The 19,269-nt window shown below is 50.2% G+C and overlaps 1 long non-coding RNA gene across 4 annotated transcripts; it reads left to right on the top strand.

Annotated features, from left to right (window-relative positions):
- The first annotated feature begins 234 nt into the window (after positions 1–234).
- Positions 235–15,707, top strand: LOC125165688 (uncharacterized). 4 transcript variants are annotated; one of them, XR_007152186.1, is made up of 4 exons: positions 235–723; positions 4,742–5,467; positions 12,008–12,429; positions 15,093–15,707. It is a non-coding gene; the product is annotated as an uncharacterized LOC125165688 (long non-coding RNA). The 4 variants fall into 4 exon arrangements; XR_007152184.1 differs by lacking the exon at positions 15,093–15,707 and having other exon boundaries at positions 12,008–12,536; XR_007152185.1 differs by lacking the exons at positions 12,008–12,429; positions 15,093–15,707 and adding an exon at positions 8,331–8,714.
- The last annotated feature ends 3,562 nt before the right edge of the window (positions 15,708–19,269 follow it).

The raw sequence follows: 19,269 nt of genomic DNA, 5'->3' as shown, positions 1-19,269 counted from the left end.
AGGGAGGGGAGGAAGGGGTGGGGGAGAGGGAAGGAAGGGGTGAAGGAAGAAAAGGGAGGGAGGGGAGGAGAGAAAGGGGTGGGGGAAGGGAGAGGGGGAGGGGGAAGGGAGGGGAAGAGAGAAAGGGGTGGGGGGGGAGAGAGGGGAAGGGAGGGGAAGAGAGAAAGGGGTGGGGGAGGGGAGGGGGGAGGGAGGAAGTGGAGACCAGAAGCCATGGGGAGGGGGAGGGGAACAGCTCTGACCAGCCCAGTGGACCAGGAGAAGCCAGCTTTTATGTGGCCTTTTCTGGGTCAGCAGCTAGGGTTCCTCTTTTCAGCTAAACCACAGTTCTCCATTTTGTTTCTTTTAGCAGCTTTAGAAGAAAACTTTCTAAGTCACGAGGGCATCATTTCAATGGCTTCTTTATCAAAAGAGTAAAGGGACCTCCTCCTCTACTCCCAGAGAGCAGTTGACAAGGAGGGAATTTCCTCTCCAATGGGTGTGATTTTCCTATGGCAAAGACAATCTGCTAGGAGCTCTGTGCAAAGACACTAATGTCCTTGAGCAACCTGAGGCTGAAGACACCACTATCTGTGCATCCGTCAACGTGAGGTTTTCAATGCTGTTGCTTAAAATGTATTTAGTAATTAAAGGGAAACATACCACTGAAGTCGAAGGATGTCCCAAAGAAGCCTCGAGTTGAGGAGGAAGAAATGGAAAATGATTCACTGGTTGTCTTCAGAGGTAAGAGAGCTAATAATTTATTACTTTTCATATCTCACCAAAGCGGATGGATTAAAGGTTAAAAACATTTATTAATTTTTATTTTATTTTTTTAAATTTTTTTTTTCAACGTTTATTTATTTTTGGGACAGAGAGAGACAGAGCATGAACGGGGGAGGGGCAGAGAGAGAGGGAGACACAGAATTGGAAACAGGCTCCAGGCTCCGAGCCATCAGCCCAGAGCCTGACGCGGGGCTCGAACTCCCGGACCGCGAGATCGTGACCTGGCTGAAGTCGGACGCTTAACCGACTGCGCCACCCAGGCGCCCCAATTTTTATTTTTTTAACTCATTTTTGAGAGACCGAGAGAGACAGAGCATGAGCGGGGGAGGGGCAGAGAGAGAGGGAGACACAGAATTGGAAGCAGGCTCCAGGCTCCCAGCTGTCAGCACAAGCCCAACGTGGGGCTCGAACTCACGGACTGTGAGATTATGACCTGAGCTGAAGTCGGACACTTAACCAACTGAGCCACCCAGGCGCCCCTGGGTTAAAAAACATTTAAAAGGGAACAATGGAAAAGATGCCCTTGAATGTGTTACTGATTATGTGCTTCCCACCTGGCTTCTTGTGCTCTCGAATTTCGTCTCCGTGTTTTGTCGGAGAACACTGCAAATGCACAGCTTGTCGTTTTGTTTTATGCAACCTGTTCGTTCAAATCGCTCTTTTTTCACAGCTTTATCGAGGGGTAATTCACATTTCATGCATTCATTCATTTAAAGTGTACAAGTCAATGATTTTAGCATATTTACAAAAGTGGGCAACATCACCCTATTCTAGTTTTCGAATTTTTCTGTCCTCCCCACGAGAATTCCCCCACCCGCTAGCAGTCACGGAAGCCCGAGGCAGCCACCGATGGGCTTTAGGTCTCTGTGATTTTGCCTATTCTTATCTATGTCTATAAATGAAATCATATAATATGTGAGTTAATGTGACTGGCCTTTTTCACTTAGCATAATGTTTTCAAGGATCATCAATGTTGTAGTAGGTGTCTGACTTCGTTTCTTAGCAGCGATGAATGAATTACCTTTATTACCGAGTAATACTCCATGGTATGGATACATTTATTTATGTATCTGTTCATAGACTGATGGACACACAGGCTATTCTCCAGTTTGGGTTTTCATGTATAAGGCTGCTTCAACACACAAGTCGAGTTTTTGTGCGAATATATATTTACTCGATGTCGCTCTGATTGACCCCTAAAAATAAAGACAACTTGCTTTAAAAGAAAAGAAGGGTCTGGACTCGGGCTGCAGAAATGAACGGGCACGGAAGATGGTTTGAAAGACAGGAATGAGCCACAAAAGCAAACTCTCTACCTAGATTCTGAGAATGAATTCTGGAGGCTACCATAGGGAAATTCCTTCAGACACCCCACCTGCATGCTCTTGGCATAGAAAGTTCCTGATTCTTTAGCATTACAAAATTCATATGACGTAACTTAATTAGCTAAAATAGAACAGAAGGATTGAACGAAGGCGGTAGGAATCCAAGAACTAGGAAAGTTGCTTCCACTCTCCCAAAGACACAGTCGATGCCACCAGAGGGCAGTGTGGACCAGGACAAACGGCAGCTGTCCCCTTTCTCAGCCTGTTTCGCTAGCTGCTCAAAGGCAGGACCTGGAGGCTGATGGCCACTGGTTTCAGTTAATGGACCCTCCCTTTAACCGGTGCCTTTAAACTAGGTATTCTTCAATACCGAGAACAACGCGAAAGTGTTTTTCTTCTTTCCGCTACTTCTAAGCATTTATTTAGCTTTGCAATGCATAGCCCTCTTTTTGAGTTTATTTTATTTTTAGATGAAAAAAAAAATTTTTTTTAAGTGATCTCCACACCCAGCGTGGGGCTCAAACTCACAACCCCGATATCAAGAGTCACACGCTCCACCGACCGAGCCAGCCAGGTGCCTCTCCTCTTTACGAATTTACTCATTTTTGTGGCCAAGTGCATATCTCCCCATGGTTGATTGGTCCAGAAGCCAGAGCTTTGGTACCGCATCGGTGTGTGGTGCATTCACACCTTGGAAATACACATTCTCTGGGCTTCAGGAGACGTGTGCAACTCAGACTTGAAGAATCGGGATTTTTAAAAATTACTTTGAATTGCTGCTGCTTTTGATTCACTGTTTTCAGCCATTGGTTAAATAGCTTTGACCCTGAAGCTCGCCATTTGAGCAATGCGTTAGGACTAAAACAAATGGATTAAAACCATGAGATGCCAGTACTATTTTAATTCCAAAATGGATGGGCGTTGATTTTCTTTAACGTGAGTGAAATCAAAAAGTGGGCTCATTCAGTTGGCGACTCTACAAAATACTCCAGAACGTTAAATTACACACAACACACAAAGATCAGGATATATCCGTTGAAAGGCCCCTCTAGCCTCTTAAAATGTCTTTCGCATGTATTTGTATATGCACATATATGATGGCGAAAGATAGGATAAAATAGGCAGAGGGGGGAAAGGTTGGGACCTGACGTCCCTGGGTGGAGAAAAACACATTTTGGAACAATGCTGGGAGGGTCTGACCACTGCAGACCCCCTCAAGGGTAAGGTTCCTCTCCAGCATGAAACAGATCCCACCTACTCCCCCTCAGGTTCCCCTCAGGAATTTGACAAAAGATCTAACTAAAAATAAGAAATAGACCATGAAACATATGACCCACAAGGAATGATATGGCCATAGACCAGCCCTCATACAAACGAGATGAGCCAATCGGGAATGGACCTCCCAGCACCCAGAGCTATCAAGCCAATAAGGGTGGGACCTGGGAGAGAACAACAGGGAAGGGAGGGGGGAGGGCCGACCAGAACCTTCGAAAACAAGGACCCTTGACTACAGTCCGAGGGCATTCAATGCCCCGTCTCTGTAGCGAGAGCTTTCCTGATATTCTTCCTTTCTAATAAACCTATGCCTGCTGCTCATTCTGTGTCCACCTGTTCATTCTTCGAAGCAGCGAGACGACGAATCTGGGTGTTGAGGTAAAAAAAAAAAAAAAATCCTGCAACACATATGACAAACTCCTGTTTGCTTTTGGCCTGTGTTTAAAAATCCTTTTAATGTTTTTTTATTTATTTTTGAGACAGAGAGAGACAGAGCATGAGCAGGGAAGGAGCAGAGAGAGAGAGGGAGACACAGAATCTGATGCAGGCTCCAGGGCTCCAGGCTCCGAGCTGTCGGCACAGAGCCCCCGCGGGGCTCGAACCCATGAACTGGGAGATCATGACCCCAGCCAAAGTCGGACGCTCAGCCGACTGAGCCACCCAGGCGCCCCCTGCTTTTGGCCTGTGTTTTCAATTTGCACTTCCCCAGTGACTATTGAGGTTCGTGTCTTCTCATCTGCTTGAGCTACACGCAGCCACTCTTCTGAGATTCTTGGTTGCCCCATTTTCACATAGCTGGTGTTTTGCTGACCGATTTCCAGAAGTTCTTTGTACGTCACGGACACCAACCCTTTGCTGGTAGCGGGCCGTGGCAGATGATGGCTTACCTCTTCCGTTTCTTTGTGTTTGCAGAAAATTTACATGTGAATGTAGTTCTGTTTACCATCGTTTAATGGCTCCTACTTTTGGGGCTTTGTTTTTCAAAAATCCTAATGTAACCCAAGATTAGAAACTTATTATTCAATGTGTTCTTCCAAAAGTTTTAAGGTTTTGCATGTCATATTTAAATCCTTAACCAATCTGAAATTGATTTTTGTGGCTGGAGTGCGGGAGGGATCAAATTTCACTTTTCCACCTACACAAACAATTATCGCGCTGTTATTTATGTTGAAGATGCCCGTCTTTACCCGCTTACCGGCAACGCGGTCTCTAACATAAATCGCCGTTCCATACATGAGTTCTCCCCTGAAGTCTCTATTCTGTTCCATTTGCATGTCGGCCTGTAACTACCCCGGTAACACAAGTAAGTCACCATAACTGTGTAATAGGGCTTGGTGTGTGACAGGGCGATCTTCCACTTTATTTTTCTTTTTCAGGAATGCTGTGGCTCTTCTTGGCTGGGCCTTTACTCATCCGGGTAAGATGTTAAATTAGCTTCTCAAGTTCCTCGAAAACACTTACGGGAATTTGCCTGGGCCTAAGTGTGAACCTTAAAAAATAAAACTGTCACTTTACTAGCAAAAAACCAAGTGTATTCAGGAATATAGCAGAGCACTGCAATCCAGGCCAAGCAAGCTACGGCAAAACCACACGCAGGTCCAGAGAACGAAAGAGTCGCACGTTTCATAGACCAAAGGCGAGGAGGAGGGGCTGTTGTAAACCAAAAGCGGATTGGAGTACACTGGGATTTCAAAGGCTTCTCATTGGCTGAACGACGACTGCCTCTCATTGGCTGGACAGTTGCTAGGGGGAGGAGGAAGATTTTCTTCCTCTGCAGGGGAGATAAATTAGTAGCGAAGGGGGTATGAACTCGCCAGGTGCTCTCTTCCTATTGGGTCTGCAAATGATGCCAAGTGGTAGGGGCTGAGAGCTCCCCCTACTGGCCTAAGCGAAGTTTCCTTTTACTAATTTTCACTGATGGTGAAGTCAACAGCAGAGGAGAGAGAAAACGATAAAATGAGAAAAACCACCCTAAATAAGTCTTCCCTTCCACGTGTTCAGGAAAACTAGTGTTGCACAAAGACGCCTCACAGAAAAGGATGAAGGTGAAACCCCATACAGAGTCGTTACAAGAAAAAAAAAAGAGGATAAAAAATAATCCTGTAAGTAGTACATCATGCCAGAAAGTCATGCTTCCAAACAGAGGAACGCTGTAATATTTTAAAATAACTTTTACTCCGGGGGCGCCTGGGTGGCTCAGGTCATGATCTCGCGGTCGGTGAGTTCAAGTCCCGCGTGGGGCTCTGTGCTGACGGCTGGAGCCTGGAACCTGCTTGGGATTCTGTGTCTTCCTCTCTCTCTGCCCCTCCCCTGCTCACGCTGTCTCTCTCTGTCTCTCAAAAATAAATAAATGTAGGGGCGCCTGGGTGGCTTAGTCGGTTGAGCGTCCGACTTCGGCTCAGGTCATGATCTCACGGTCTGTGGTTTTGAACCCTGCGTCGGGCTCTGTGCTGACAGCTGGAGCCTGCTTGGGAATCTGTGTCTCCCTCTCTCTCTGCCCCTCCCCCCATCTCAAAAATAAACATTAAAAAATTTTTAAATAGGGGCGCCTGGGTGGCGCAGTCGGTTAAGCGTCCGACTTCAGCCAGGTCACGATCTCGCGGTCCGTGAGTTCGAGCCCCGCGTGGGGCTCTGGGCTGATGGCTCAGAGCCTGGAGCCTGTTTCCGATTCTGTGTCTCCCTCTCTCTCTGCCCTTCCCCCGTTCATGCTCTGTCTCTCTGTGTCCCAAAAATAAAATAAAACGTTGAAAAAAAAAATTAAAAAAAAATTTTTAAATAATGTTAAAGGATAGAAAAGAAATGAATATTTTAAATACTAGACACAAAGTATGCCCCACTTTTATCTCTATATAAATTTTTTTGTCTTTCTTTAAAGATATTTCTTCATTAGGTGAAAACATTGTAACAAGTGAAGTGTTGTTTCAAGTGTTGTTAGTGTCATAGTTAACATTCACTTCTTGTGTTTACCACATATTGTAATTTTCATGTGGCAAAGCCCCCGGCTCCCAAATGTCATGACACAGAGACTACCAGTACAGTTAATTAACGTATTATTCTGATAGACAATCAGCCATTTCATGCAGCCTGAAAGATTTTAACTTGGGGGTTGGAAACTTTCTCATCTTTAAGATTTAGGGTGTGAGCCAGTATATATTGAATCAAGCTCATATATTCAACATTTATGGTGCGGAGTAATAAGTTACATAATAGCTAAATGGTCAAGAGTCCTACAAATGGTAATTGACCACCTTTTGAATACTAAATGGAGGGAAGGAAGACAACCGTTCCCTTAGAATGTTCTCCCATACCGACTGATGAGTGAGGACAATCTTGCCTTGGGATATTTTAATCTTAAGCGGTGAAATTAACTAGAGAGGTCAATCACTAGGTAGAACATATCCTCCTGTGTTTGTATCGCATTCTTTTTTGTTAAGTTTCAAGAAATCATCTAATTCAGCTTGGAAGCCATGTCGGTCTTCACGAGAGGTGTGCACACACACGCCCATGCGCAATTACATGTCATGACAGCATCCGCATTTCGGTCTATATCTGCTCCTAAAGAAGTCTCTCACTTTGGAGGAGCAGCCTTCCCTAAGCTTCGATGCCTCATTATATTGTTGAATTACCTGAGTAACATCGAATGGATAATAACAATGATCGCAGAAAGCTCGGGGCTCCAGCCCTGTTTGTCGGTCAAGGCGATATCCTAGAGCTGCTCACATGTCTAAGCAGACCAAAACAGGAACAGAAAGGAAGGTGGTCAACACGACAGAGGAAAACCACAGCGAGATGCCACCTCGCACCTGTCAAAAGGGCTGTTACCCAAAGGACCCGAAAGGAGTGTGAGTGTGACGAGTGCCAGTGCGTGGAGAGGAAGCCCTCTGCACTGTGGGTGGGAATGCAAATTGGTCCGGCCACCAGGGAGAACAGTACAGAGACTCCTGGAACCCCTGCCACGCTGGGAGGAGCCGACTGGGCCGAGAGGCCACGGGGAAGCCACGGGGAGGGGCTCTGGTGACAGTGCCAGCTGGGCCTTCCCTCCTCCCAGGGGGCGGGAGGGGGGTGGGGGGCAGGTGGAAAGTGCGTCCTCCAGCTCCAGCCGCCTCAGGGCCCAGTCATGGGAACAGACCGAAAGCGGCTTGAGCCTTCCCGCCCGCGGCCTCAGGTACCAACGGAGCCTCAAACGCCACTCGGGACAGCCGTCCAAATGGGCCTTTCCACCCAGCCCGTGGGCATGATACAATCGTTGGTCCACGCTGCAGAACGTGGGGTGGTTGCCCACCCAGCAAAGTAGCAAAAGCTCAGACCTGGTCCTGAGCCTGGAGGGAAAACAGAACCGAGGGGGCGTGGCTGGCACAGAACGGGCCCTGTGGATGTCAAGGCTGGGCGCAGGTGGTGGTGAGGGGTTAGGCCGGTCGGTAGACTTTGGCCTAGGGAAACGGTGCCTGTTTCTGAGACCACCCTGTTCTTCTCACGTGCATTTACCCAGTCCTTGCCCTCACATGACTTCCATGTGCTCATAGCCACAGATCGGCGAGCCCCACAGGGCAGGCTGCAAGCCGGGGGCCGCGCCCCTGGATTTAGGAGGGCCCGAGAGCCCAAGGCCAGCACACAGCGACACTGGGTGCCGAACTTTGACCTCTTCCTCCATCCCACCACGCTCCTCCCTCCCGCGTTTGCAACGATCCTGCAACACACACAGATCTGTATTTAATAGCAGTGAATAATCGCGCACGGTTTCCATGTATGGGTCCCTCCAGCCGGAGGAGCAGGAGCCGGTGCTCAGGGTAGCTCGGATTTCTGCACGTTCCTCACCCCCACCCCCAGAGGCAGCTGCCCTTCCTCCTGCGGGACTCCTTGAGTACAAACACCCAGCTTCCCTCTGCTGCGAGGTCCAGATCAGCCTCAGTGTCGAGAGCCACATTCCGTGTCCTTCTTAACGAGCTGCCTCTCGGTTTTTCTCAGGGGCCAGCCTCCAGCAAATGCCATCTCTGAAAAGATAGGAAGCAATCAGTGGTCTTCGGTCCCAAAGCACGCGTCTCCTCACACACGCTTCTCACTTCCTGGGTTAATGTCACCTGCTCTCCGTTATCCGTACTTCAAAGGACTGGGTCACCGCTGCTGGTGCTGGGAACTTGCGTGAACCTCGGCCCAGGCGGCACAACCATTAGAGTGACTGTGGCTTCCTTCGTGACTGCGGACGGAGGCCACTCACAGCCACTCTGCCACCGTGCTAACTCTGAGCCCTCGTGTTCTACCAGACGCCTCTTAATAAAATTAATAAATGACTTAATGCATAAATAATAAAATTTAATAAAATAATGTTAGGGGCGTCTGGGTGGCTCAGACGGTTGAGCGTCCGACTCTTGATCTCGGCTCGGATCACGATCCCGGGGTCGTGGGATCGAGCCCTGTCGTTGGGCTCCACGCTGAGCATAGAGCCTGCTTGAGATTCTCTCTTCCCCTCTGCCCCCCTCCACTGCTCACACCCTCTCCCCCCACCCATATATAACAGACAAAGAAAACACAAAACAGAATGTCGTCAAGGGCGTTCCCCAGGAACCCTCAGTCTATGAAGCAAAGCCTCTGGGCCAGCAGGTCACAGAGAGGATGCTCGAACCCTGGGGGATGCAGGCACACCTTGCAGGGGGTGGCGGAGATTTAAGACCAATTTCCATGTGCCCGTCTTCCAAGGATTCTTCTTCCTAATACTGAGCCTCCCGACAAGGAGTCTTGAGAATAGGAAGCCTTCTCCTGCTCTGGATAACAAAGATGTCCCCTCTCTGCGGGGCGCCGTCTTGGGGTGTCAAACCCTCTAGGGCCACAGAGTGGACAGCCCCTCACCACCCCGGGCAACGTTTCGCTGTCCCCCCACAAAGCACACGGGGGCTGAGCTGCCGGCTGAAATGCATTTTTATTTGAGAGAACAACTTGACAGATAAGACACTGACTCAGACTTCAGTATTTAGAAGCCAGTTTCCCCCCCAAAACGAATGGCATTCAGGCGGTCACTTCAAGCAAAACAACACTCGTTGTCAACGGTGACCACGGAGTTTTCAAATGAAACTTTTGGAAAGCTGGCATCTGCCGTGGGCACCAAAAGCTCCCTAGCGTTTAAAGAGCCGTCTGAGGAGGCCAGTGTGATATTCAGGAAGGTGACTCTCGGATGCTGCACAACGAACACATCCCCATCTCTTGTACGGGGAAACGTGCCCGTATCCCGGTGCACCATTGCGGTCCAAACCTCCGGTGCGTGATGTTACAAATCCACGCGTGCCGTACAAACCTCCCGTCGCTGCCGTGACAAAGTACCGCAAACCCGGGGCCGACGCCACGAATGCAGCCTGACGGCGTCCCCCTGGCTGGGACCAAGGTACCGCACCGGACGGAGGTCCTCTCTGGAGACGCCAGGGAGAACCTGTTGCCTGGACTTTCCGCGTTCCTTGGCTCAGAAGTCCCCTCCCGTCCGCAAAGCTAGCAGCACCGGGGTCAGTCCTTTCCATGCCGTGTCCCCCTGACTCTCTTCCGCCGCAGTATCTCCCCTCGGCGTCCCCAACAAGCACATCAGCAAACGTCCCTTTTGCAAAGTCAGGCAACATATTTCCAGGTTGGGGGAACGGGAGGTAGAGGCCTTCCAGGGCCGTTCTTCCGCCTGCCGCACGTTGACAAGCGATGTGTTCAGAATTCCAGACAGAGCGACGTCTTCCAAGAGGACGGAGCACAAGCAATTCAGAGTCCACACCACAGCTAATCGTTTCTCAGTTTTATCAGTTTTCAATTTTTCAATGTTTATTTCTTTTTTGAGAGAGAAAGACACAGAGAGAGCACGAGCAGGGGAGGGGCAGAGAGAGAAAGAGAGACACAGAATCGAAAGCAGGCTCCAGGCCCCGAGCTGTCAGCACAGAGCCCGACGCGGGGCTCGAACTCACAGACCGCGGGATCATGACCTGAGCCGCTGTTGGATGCTCAACCAACTGAGCCACCCAGGCGCCCCAGTAACATTTCTGAAGTATTTTCCAGAACTTCTGTGGTGCAGGAGAGAAAAGTCTCTGAGGACTCGGGACACCGGGCTCACCCAGCAGGGACCTCTCTCCTGCACCTGCCCAGCTCCTCACGGCCCCAGGTTCCTCCTCTGAGACGTGGACGCGAGCACCCGCTGGGCCGGCCTGTTGGCGTGTGGGAAGACTGAATAAGATAATTGTAGCAAAACGCTCTCTAATCCTGAAATGGCTGCGTAAATGTAAGTTTTCTTGTTTTGTCGGCCTCTAGAGGGGCCATCTGTGAACAGAAGGCTTTTGGCTGAATGGATGAAGCAGGGCTGCATTTATTCCTTAGCAAGTGTGTGTTAATTGTCGGCCTCAGGGGTACACATTTCTTTTCCTGGGGATGAGAACTTTTAAGATCTACTGTGCCAGCCACTTTCAAATGTGACATAGCGCATTATTAACTGTGGTCGTCACGCCTCACGTTTTGAACGGATAGGATTGGACGCGGAGGGCCTCCGGCAGGCAGGCAAAGAACGATGGGGAGAGAGCAATGGCTTTGGTTTCAGAGCCCACACACCGGGTGGCCCTTCGAGGCCCCAGACCTGCCGCTGGCCTGGCAGGAGGCAGCCTCCGCGGGTCCCCGGCACCCCGAACTCTTGGCTTCCCCTGCTGTGTTGGATGCTGTATTAACACAGGTAAGGGGATTAATTAATGACGAGCGAAATGACTCCCCCGTGACACAGACCTTTTACGACAATGATGAAAGCCGAATGATGATGAACCCCTGTTTACTTTAAGCCAGTTAGGACACACTATGAGTCACCGTCTGGATCCGGTCCACGTACACTCTTTTGTGGTTGGGCCGGCTTTGCAGACCGAAATCAGCCCCGAGGCAAAGGGTAGATTGCTTTAATGTATTCCGAAGGACTTAGACTAGAGTCCCCTTTTTAATCTGCGGCCAAATACATACTTGAAAGGGACGAAAGGGAAACACAAAGATATACCAAAAGAGGAAAACGGAGTAACAACATGAGCCCGTCCGTCCTAAATTTGACTCGGAAGTGAACCCATGACGCATTTTCTTTAAAGCTGAAACCAAACAAACGGACAAACGTAAACGTATGTCCTAGATTTGGGCCTCCGCAAGGCCTGGAGACAGTGGCCACCCCGTGGGCAAAAAGTTCCAGGACTAAGATCTCTGAGTGCAGATCTCCGCCCGAGGGCTCGGGAGGCCTTTCGACAAAGAGCAGTAGCAGATTAACGGATGTGGAATCCACGGCAAAGAGCAACAGGGAGACGTTTTTTCATGATACGGGGGAATTTTATAAAGAAAACCTGAAGGCATAACACCAAATGACTCGAAAGCAAGATACACAGAAGTGCAAGACTGGGGCCAGGGCTGTTACCCAGAAGGCACGGCGGGTGTCCTGCCGTGTGGAATCCAGAGGACGTCACATCCCCTTGTCTGTCTCTTCTGATGTTGACATTGAGCATGGCTGCAGGGGTCAGCGTACCCATCCGACCCCTGTAATGCCCCTCTGCTTCTCCTGTACTGGTTTAGCCTCTGCTGACGCTCAAGGCCAGGTGTGTTATTTTATTTTGGGTTCAAAATGGCAATATCGTAGTAGTATTATTCCTTCATTTTTTTTTTTTTAGCCGCAACTCTATAAAGAACTTTCCTGATCAATTATTTGACGAATCAGATGTGTGCTTCATCGAGGAACAGTGAACGAGTGACTTTCGCTCGTTCATCACAGGTGTTCGGGATACTGGACCGGTTTCATCGCGGTCCCCGAAGGACTGAAGCATTCACGGATTTTAACGTATTTAATGTGTATTAACGCACCGCCACTCTGATTTTTTTGATGCTCGGAGAAGTATGATTCTGCCAATGGGAGCCCTCAGGTGCGCTCCTGAGCTGGGCGGTATTCCACAGCGTCCCCTCTCTCTCTCCGGTGTCACCGTGCTCCGGGCTTTCGGTGACCAGTCTTCTCTCCCGGCCTGGAAGCTGGGGTTCTCCAGTCGTGGTGCGGGTTGGTCCCAGCTGGTCACCACCACCGGGACGGTTCAGTGGAAAGGTAACAAGGTTTTTGTTTGGTTGGCTCTGGGTTCTCTTTTTACAGAAAATATACTTGAGGGGCGCCTGGGGGGCTCAGTTGGTTAGGTGTCTGACTTGAGTTCGGCCCAGGTCATGATCTCACGGTTCATGAAATCGAGCCCCGTGTTGGGCTCTGTGCTGTCAGCTGGGGATTCTCTCTCTCTCCCTTCCTCTCTCTCTGCCCCTCCCCCGCTTGGGCACTCAAGCACAATCTGTCTCTCTCAAAATAAGTAAATAAACTAAAACAAACAAACAAAAACAGAAAAGAAAAGAAAATATATGTTGAGTTGGTGATAAGATTCACAACTCGGATCTAGAATGCCAGAACTTCTGCTTAACTTTTGAGCACATTTCTTAATCTCTGTAAGTCTTACTTTCTCTGTCTTTCTCTTGTTCTTAAAACATCCCCAGTGCCGTTCGTATCCTTCTCGACTTGTTTTGTGTGTCTATTTTCTTAGCTTCTGAGCAACAGCACCATGCACTTGCTACCAAAAGGGGCGCTGGGGACAGCTGGGTGCCTTCCCAGCTCTTTCTGCCTTAGGATGTGTCCCCCTGGGAAGCACAGTCCAACCACTGGGCTTCAAGTGACTTCAGCGGCGTCGGGGTGGCTCAGTCGGTTGACCACCTGACTCTTGACTTCTTCGGCTCAGGTCACGATCTCACAGTTGGTGGGATCGAGCCCCACGTCTGGCTCTGCACTCAGTGTGGAGCCTGCATGGGGTTCTCTCTCTCCTTCTCTCCTCACTCCTCTCCTTCTCACACAGGCTCTCTAAATACATACATACATACATACATAAACTTCTAAAGAAATAAAGTGGCTTCAAAGAATTCTTCCGTGTGGGTACACAACTATTCAATACCAACGTACGTTTCTTCCACTTCGCTTTTAATGACTAGAGGCTGCCTTTCTAAGAGTTAAACTGTTGCCTACAACACTGTTCCGGAGTTAAATCTACAGGACTACTCCTCTCAAAGAACCCTGGCTTCCCTCCTTGCCCCCTCCCGTAGCTCCCTGCGCTGAGAACCATCTATCTGTCCCACTTTCCCGGGCTGGGAACAAACGACAGAAAACTTAGTGGGGTGCACAGCCATTCATTAACCTCACTAACTTTGCGGGCCACGGGTCCAGACAGGCCACGACAGGATGACCGGCCCCGCCTGGTGATGACAGCAGGCCTCAGCTGGAAGAGGCCAAGGCCAGGGGGCCCCGGGTCACCCACAGGCGGCCGCCGCTGGCTCTCGGCTCCCGTCCAGATGGGCCTCTCCAGGCGTCTCTCTGTCTCTCTGTCCGTGCGAGCGGGTGCTTCGCCACAGCCTGCTGGTGGCGTCCTCACAGCCAGCATCCCGGGCTGTGGCAGCCGTGTGGCCTCGGGAGCCACCCAGGATCCCCTCTGCCACCTTCTCTCTGGCAGGGGTCAGCAATCCCCTCCAGGTTCACGGGGAGGAGGGGTCTCCATATCTCGTTAGAGCAAGGCAAGATTCTGGAGGAGTCTCTGGGCTGGAAAGAATGCCAAGGCCACTCTGCGATACAAAGTGCCACCACATTTTAATTAGGTATTTTTTGTCCTTATAATTTAAACGCTTTAAGAGAGGAGGAGTGGGCGGAACTAGAAGGTATTATGCTAAGCGAAATTAGTAAGTCAGAGAAAGACCGATACCCTGTGACTTCACTCATATGAGGACTTTAAGATACAAAACAGACGGACAGAAGGGAAGGGAAGCAAAAATAATGTAAAACCAGGGAGGGGGACAACACATAAGAGACTCTTAAATATGGAGAACAAACAGAAGGTTACTGGAGGGGTTGTGGGAGGGGGGACGGGCTAAATGGGGAAGGGGCACTAAGGATTCTACTCCTGAAATCATTGTTGCACTATATGCGAACTACCTTGGATGTAAATTTAAAAAATAAAATAAGATAAAAAATTTTTTTTTTAATTAACAAAAAGAGAGAGAGGAGGAGAAAGGGAAGAGCTATCTAGCAGCATTCCATGTCACAGTGGATCTGGGAAGCCGGAGGGGGGTGCTGTCGAGGAGGGACAGAGGAGGGACAGGACCCCTAAGAAGAAGGAAGAGGGGCAGGGCAGAGAGTACAGGATGGGGGGGTGGGCGTGGGAGGGCTGTGAGGCCAGACCAGTAGGAGCCCTCTTTTCTCCATCTACTCCGGGGGAAGACGTTTGTTTCTCTTTGAATGAGCTGAGATTTTTTTTTTAATTGACTTGTAAACGCTCCTATATAAGGGATAGCTGTTATTATGGGACTTGTATTCAAAGACAGCACAAGCTTCTCTGTGCAGGCAGCCTCATGCGTAATGCATATGGGCCCCTGCCCAGCTCACAGAGGAAATCTTTCTCCAGAGGAGGTGAGGGTGGGTGGAACCACCGAGCACAGTGCAGCATAGCAGACCCCCTCACCCTTACCCCAGGGCCTGAGGGACACATCTCCAGCCTCGCGTGAACTTGTCTAATGCCACAGGGTGCCACTCAATGGCTGGCTTTAGAGCTGGTGCTCTTTCCAATAAGCCCAGGCATTAGTTATCTGTATTTCTCTAAGCTACTAAAAACGATCGGTCAAGACCAAAATGTTTAGAATATCTACTACATTAACAGTTAATGCAATATTCAACTATTATTCATAATGCAGACGATTTCTCTGAAGGACGACTCAGTTCTGTAGGAATCCCTGAGAAGTCTACAACAGCTTATTTCTTTTACGGTAAGTCATTGTTAACAACAGCCAAGTAAACTGTTTGTTCTAATATCTATGCAGGAGGGCATGTGAATGTGTGTCTGGCTGTGTGCACGCATGTGCACATGTAGGTGAGTGAACTCACCTTTTTGCTTTCCCGTCTTCAGAGCCTTTTATGAGAGCAGTCAGAAATACCATAAATAATACACCTTTGAGTAAACATTTGGTAATAATTCCTTGGCCTTGAAGTCTAAACTTCGTCATCAAAGAATAAAGTTAATACAGTTGACGTTTAAACAACGTGGCTTGAACTGCTTGGGTCCACTTACATGTGGGTTTTTTTCAATAGACACAGTACACGCTATAAATGTATTTTCTCTTCCTTATGATTTTTTTTTTGATTGCACACATATATGTAACAACACAGTTTTATATAGGATGCTAAGAGCACTTTTCTTCATATTTTATGGAAGGACCAAAAATATGTGGACTTTCTATTAATATCCAACACAGCCAAATCGAATTCCTAAACAGACACGTTGCGATTTGTTTAAAAAAATTTTTTTTCAACGTTTATTTATTTTGGGGACAGAGAGAGACAGAGCATGAACGGGGGAGGGGCAGAGAGAGAGGGAGACACAGAATCGGAAACAGGCTCCAGGCTCTGAGCCATCAGCCCAGAGCCTGACGCGGGGCTCGAACTCACAGACCGCGAGATCGTGACCTGGCTGAAGTCGGACGCTTAACCGACTGCGCCACCCAGGCGCCCCACGTTGTGATTTGTTTAGAGTCTAAAGGCTTAATGGCAATGATGAGGGGAGGGAAAAGTTTATTTTACATAACTGAACGCAAAACGATTCAAGAAATAGTAAATAAAATTTAATATGGCCTCATGCACCCTGAAGGAGGCGGTGCCCCATGTGGAGGGGTGATGGCTACGCCCAGATAGTCTCCTATTTGGAATCCTGTGACTGTAGGGTCATGGAGTCATGAGTCCCCTTCCTCCCGGACATGGTGCGGCCAACCTGCTTTGCTCGACAGCCAGGTCTTTTAGGATCTGTAAAAACAATTGCAAAATCGAAGCGTGTGCCCTTCTTTCTAGCTTCTGGGTGGGTAGACTTCTTTTACTAAACCAGTCAGTTCTTTCAAAGTGGTATCCATCCAAGCATAGAAATGACATTTTCTTTTCTCTGCGTTATTTTAGGACTACAGTATATACAACATACAAAACATGTATCAATCAACTATTTGCGTTATCAGTAGGGCATCTGGTCAACAGGCTATTAGTAGTTGAGTTTTGGGGGGAGTCCAAAGTTACACGCAGATTGCTGACTGCACACCATTGATGCCCTTAAGCCCTGAGTTGTTCAAGAGTCAACTGTATATTCTTTTTTTATGTTTGTTTGTTTATTTATTTATTTATTTATTTATTTATTTATTTATTTTTAATGTTTATTTATTTTTGAGACAGAGAGCATGAATGGGGGAAGGTCAGAGAGAGGGGGAGACACAGAATCTGAAACAGGCTCCAGGCTCTGAGCGGTCAGCACAGAGCCCGACGTGGGGCCTGAACTCACGGACCGTGAGATCATGACCTGAGCAGAGATCGAGGATGTTTAACTGACTGAGCCACCCAGGCAGCCCCGTTTGTATACTCTTTTATTTCGCAGTTCAGAGTCTCATGCTGTTTGACTTAGTCATTTTCTGTTCCAGAAAGTCTGTTCCCTGCGGTTCCAACTATTAGTCACATCTTCAAGAAACTTTACCCCGAGACACCTTGGTCTGGCCTCCCTGCTCGTCTCCCATCCCTCTTGCGTTGTAGACACTGCCCACAACAAACACGTCCACAAAATAGTTGCCAGGGTCGTAGCCACACTGCATGGGGAGGCCACACATCCTGGGAGTAAAAGACGAGAAAGGTCAGAGGGAAAACATCTGGAAAGTGTCCTAACTATCTCAGCATACAAATAACTTAGAATGCAGAGGATTTTTTTAAAAATAAGATTCCCCGGAGGGTGACAAAGTTATTTAGGGATTGAGAACCCTGAATGAGCACAGCAGAGACGGGGGCCACAGTCGCCCCTCACACCCTTAACACACAAGGTCTACAACCAGCCCCCCAAAGCCAGGTTCAGGGCCAAGAAACAAGCTGCAGAGCTCCCACCTGGAGCACCTTGCTGTCCGTCCCTCCAGCCCAGGGTCCAGAGAGCTTGCGGTGAGAGAGGACGCAGCCCTGAACTCCCAGCCTGCACCGGGCTCAGTGGGCTCATGCCAAGCCACTAGTGACATCCCTTTTGATCATCACGACACATTGTTAGAGAGGATCGCTTTCCTACTTTATGAATGAGGAAACCGAGGCTTAGAGGAGCCAGGTTTACACAGGTAACAGGTGGGAGAATGGTAACTTATACCAGACGATCGGCCGTCGGAGGACATGCTCCTGACCTCTGTGCGCCTCCTGCTCCAAAACGAGGCAAATTTGACCCGAAGCCCTCATCCACCCTGAGCCTCCTGGCCTAGGTCAAGGCTGTCTGTTTGGGAGACGCCCAGTAAACATGAGCTTTGAGCCCAATGAGGCCCTTCTCCAGGGCTGGCGGGGACCCTGCAGGCTCCCGGGGCGTCGTTCCTGGAGCACACACACAGACAGTGAGGAACATGTTTGAAAACTCTGCATCCTGACATTCCGCACGCGGCATTGTTCCACAACTGAGTGTTGGTGTTTATTAGTCGCATCTGACAAATTCCCCAGCAGCAGATGCTGCCTGCCCACGCACAGCTGCTCAGTCAAGTGTGAGCGTCCCCTGTGCTTCCCGCTCCCCCACTGCCACCCCGCAGGCTGCCCCTCTGTGCAGCGGCATAGGGCCCTCTGACCCCAAACCCACACGACCACACGCCTCACCCCTCACTTGCCCACCTGGTTTGCTTGAGGTCCTATTTCTGCCTTGTTGTTTATAGACCATGTTGCTGTCCCCAGCTATTTGCCACCATTCCCCGTGTGTCCCAGACGTTTGCCCTGTGGCTGCAAGCCCCCACCCCCACCCTTAGAAGGATACTTTCTACTCTCCTGAGGCCAGGCTTGGCCATGTGACCTGTTTGGGCCAAAATCGATGGGACATCAGACCCCCAGGGCATAGAGCCACCATTAGAAGCCAGAGCTCAGGTTAGTTGGGGGGGGGGGGGGTGAGGGGTGGGAGCCACTGGGGCTTGAGCACTTTGTCATTACAGTGTGACCTGTCAAGGTTGACTTGGGAAGGGGAAACCAGGAGGAGTGAAAGCCCCCAGAAGCTGTCCCTAGTCTCAGTCTGCGAGGCGTAAGCATTGACCTAAGGATGATGTGTTCACATAAATGGCAGCTGCTGGTCGCTGCCTCCCTGGACCTGCTCCTGCACAAGCTGCCCCTCCTCGGACGCCTCCTCACCTGCCCTTTTGATGTCCTGTGGGAGCCGTGGCTCACCCTCAGGCGCCTCCCCACGCCCTCGTGCGGAGGCCCCCGTGGCTGTCACGTGGCCGCGGGCCAGCTTCCAGAAAGCCCGGGCATCCATGTCCGTCTGCAGGGACAAACCGCTTCTCCCCTCCCCTCCCCCCCTCCCCGCCCCGCACCTCCCGGGCGAGCGTCGCCTCCCCACAGTCTCACTAGGGCCACAGAGCCTCCCCCTCTGGTCACCACGGGTACGGCGGCGGGGCCCCTGATAGCCGGTTCCCACCCCTGACTCGTCCTGACCCCATCCCCCCCTCCATGGGGCGCCAGACCCCCCACCCCCCACCCCGGGGAAGGGGTCGGTGCGGGGGGAGAAGCAGACATCACGGAACAGCCACATACATATTTTATTCAAACAGCCCGCACACGGTGGCCTTTAAAGTCGACTTCACGGTGCGGGACAGGAAGGGACACGATGCCGGACGGCACCCAGGCCGAAGCGGAAACCTCCTCCGCAAGCAGCACCAGCGGGTGGAGAGCGAGCGGCCGGGCCGGAGGCGTGTCCCGGAGGCGAGGCGCCGGGGGGGTGGGGGGGGGCGTGTCTGCGAGGCCGAAGGAGCTTCCGGGCGTCAGGGGACGCCTCTGCCGAGCTGGGGGCGTGTCTGCCCGGCCGGGGGCGTGTCCTGGAGGCGGGGCCTCGGGGCGTGTCTGCCT

Source organism: Prionailurus viverrinus, chromosome B2 (assembly GCF_022837055.1).
Source record: "Prionailurus viverrinus isolate Anna chromosome B2, UM_Priviv_1.0, whole genome shotgun sequence".
NCBI classification, from domain to species: domain Eukaryota; kingdom Metazoa; phylum Chordata; class Mammalia; order Carnivora; family Felidae; genus Prionailurus; species Prionailurus viverrinus.
This window is presented reverse-complemented; position numbering and strand designations above follow the sequence as displayed.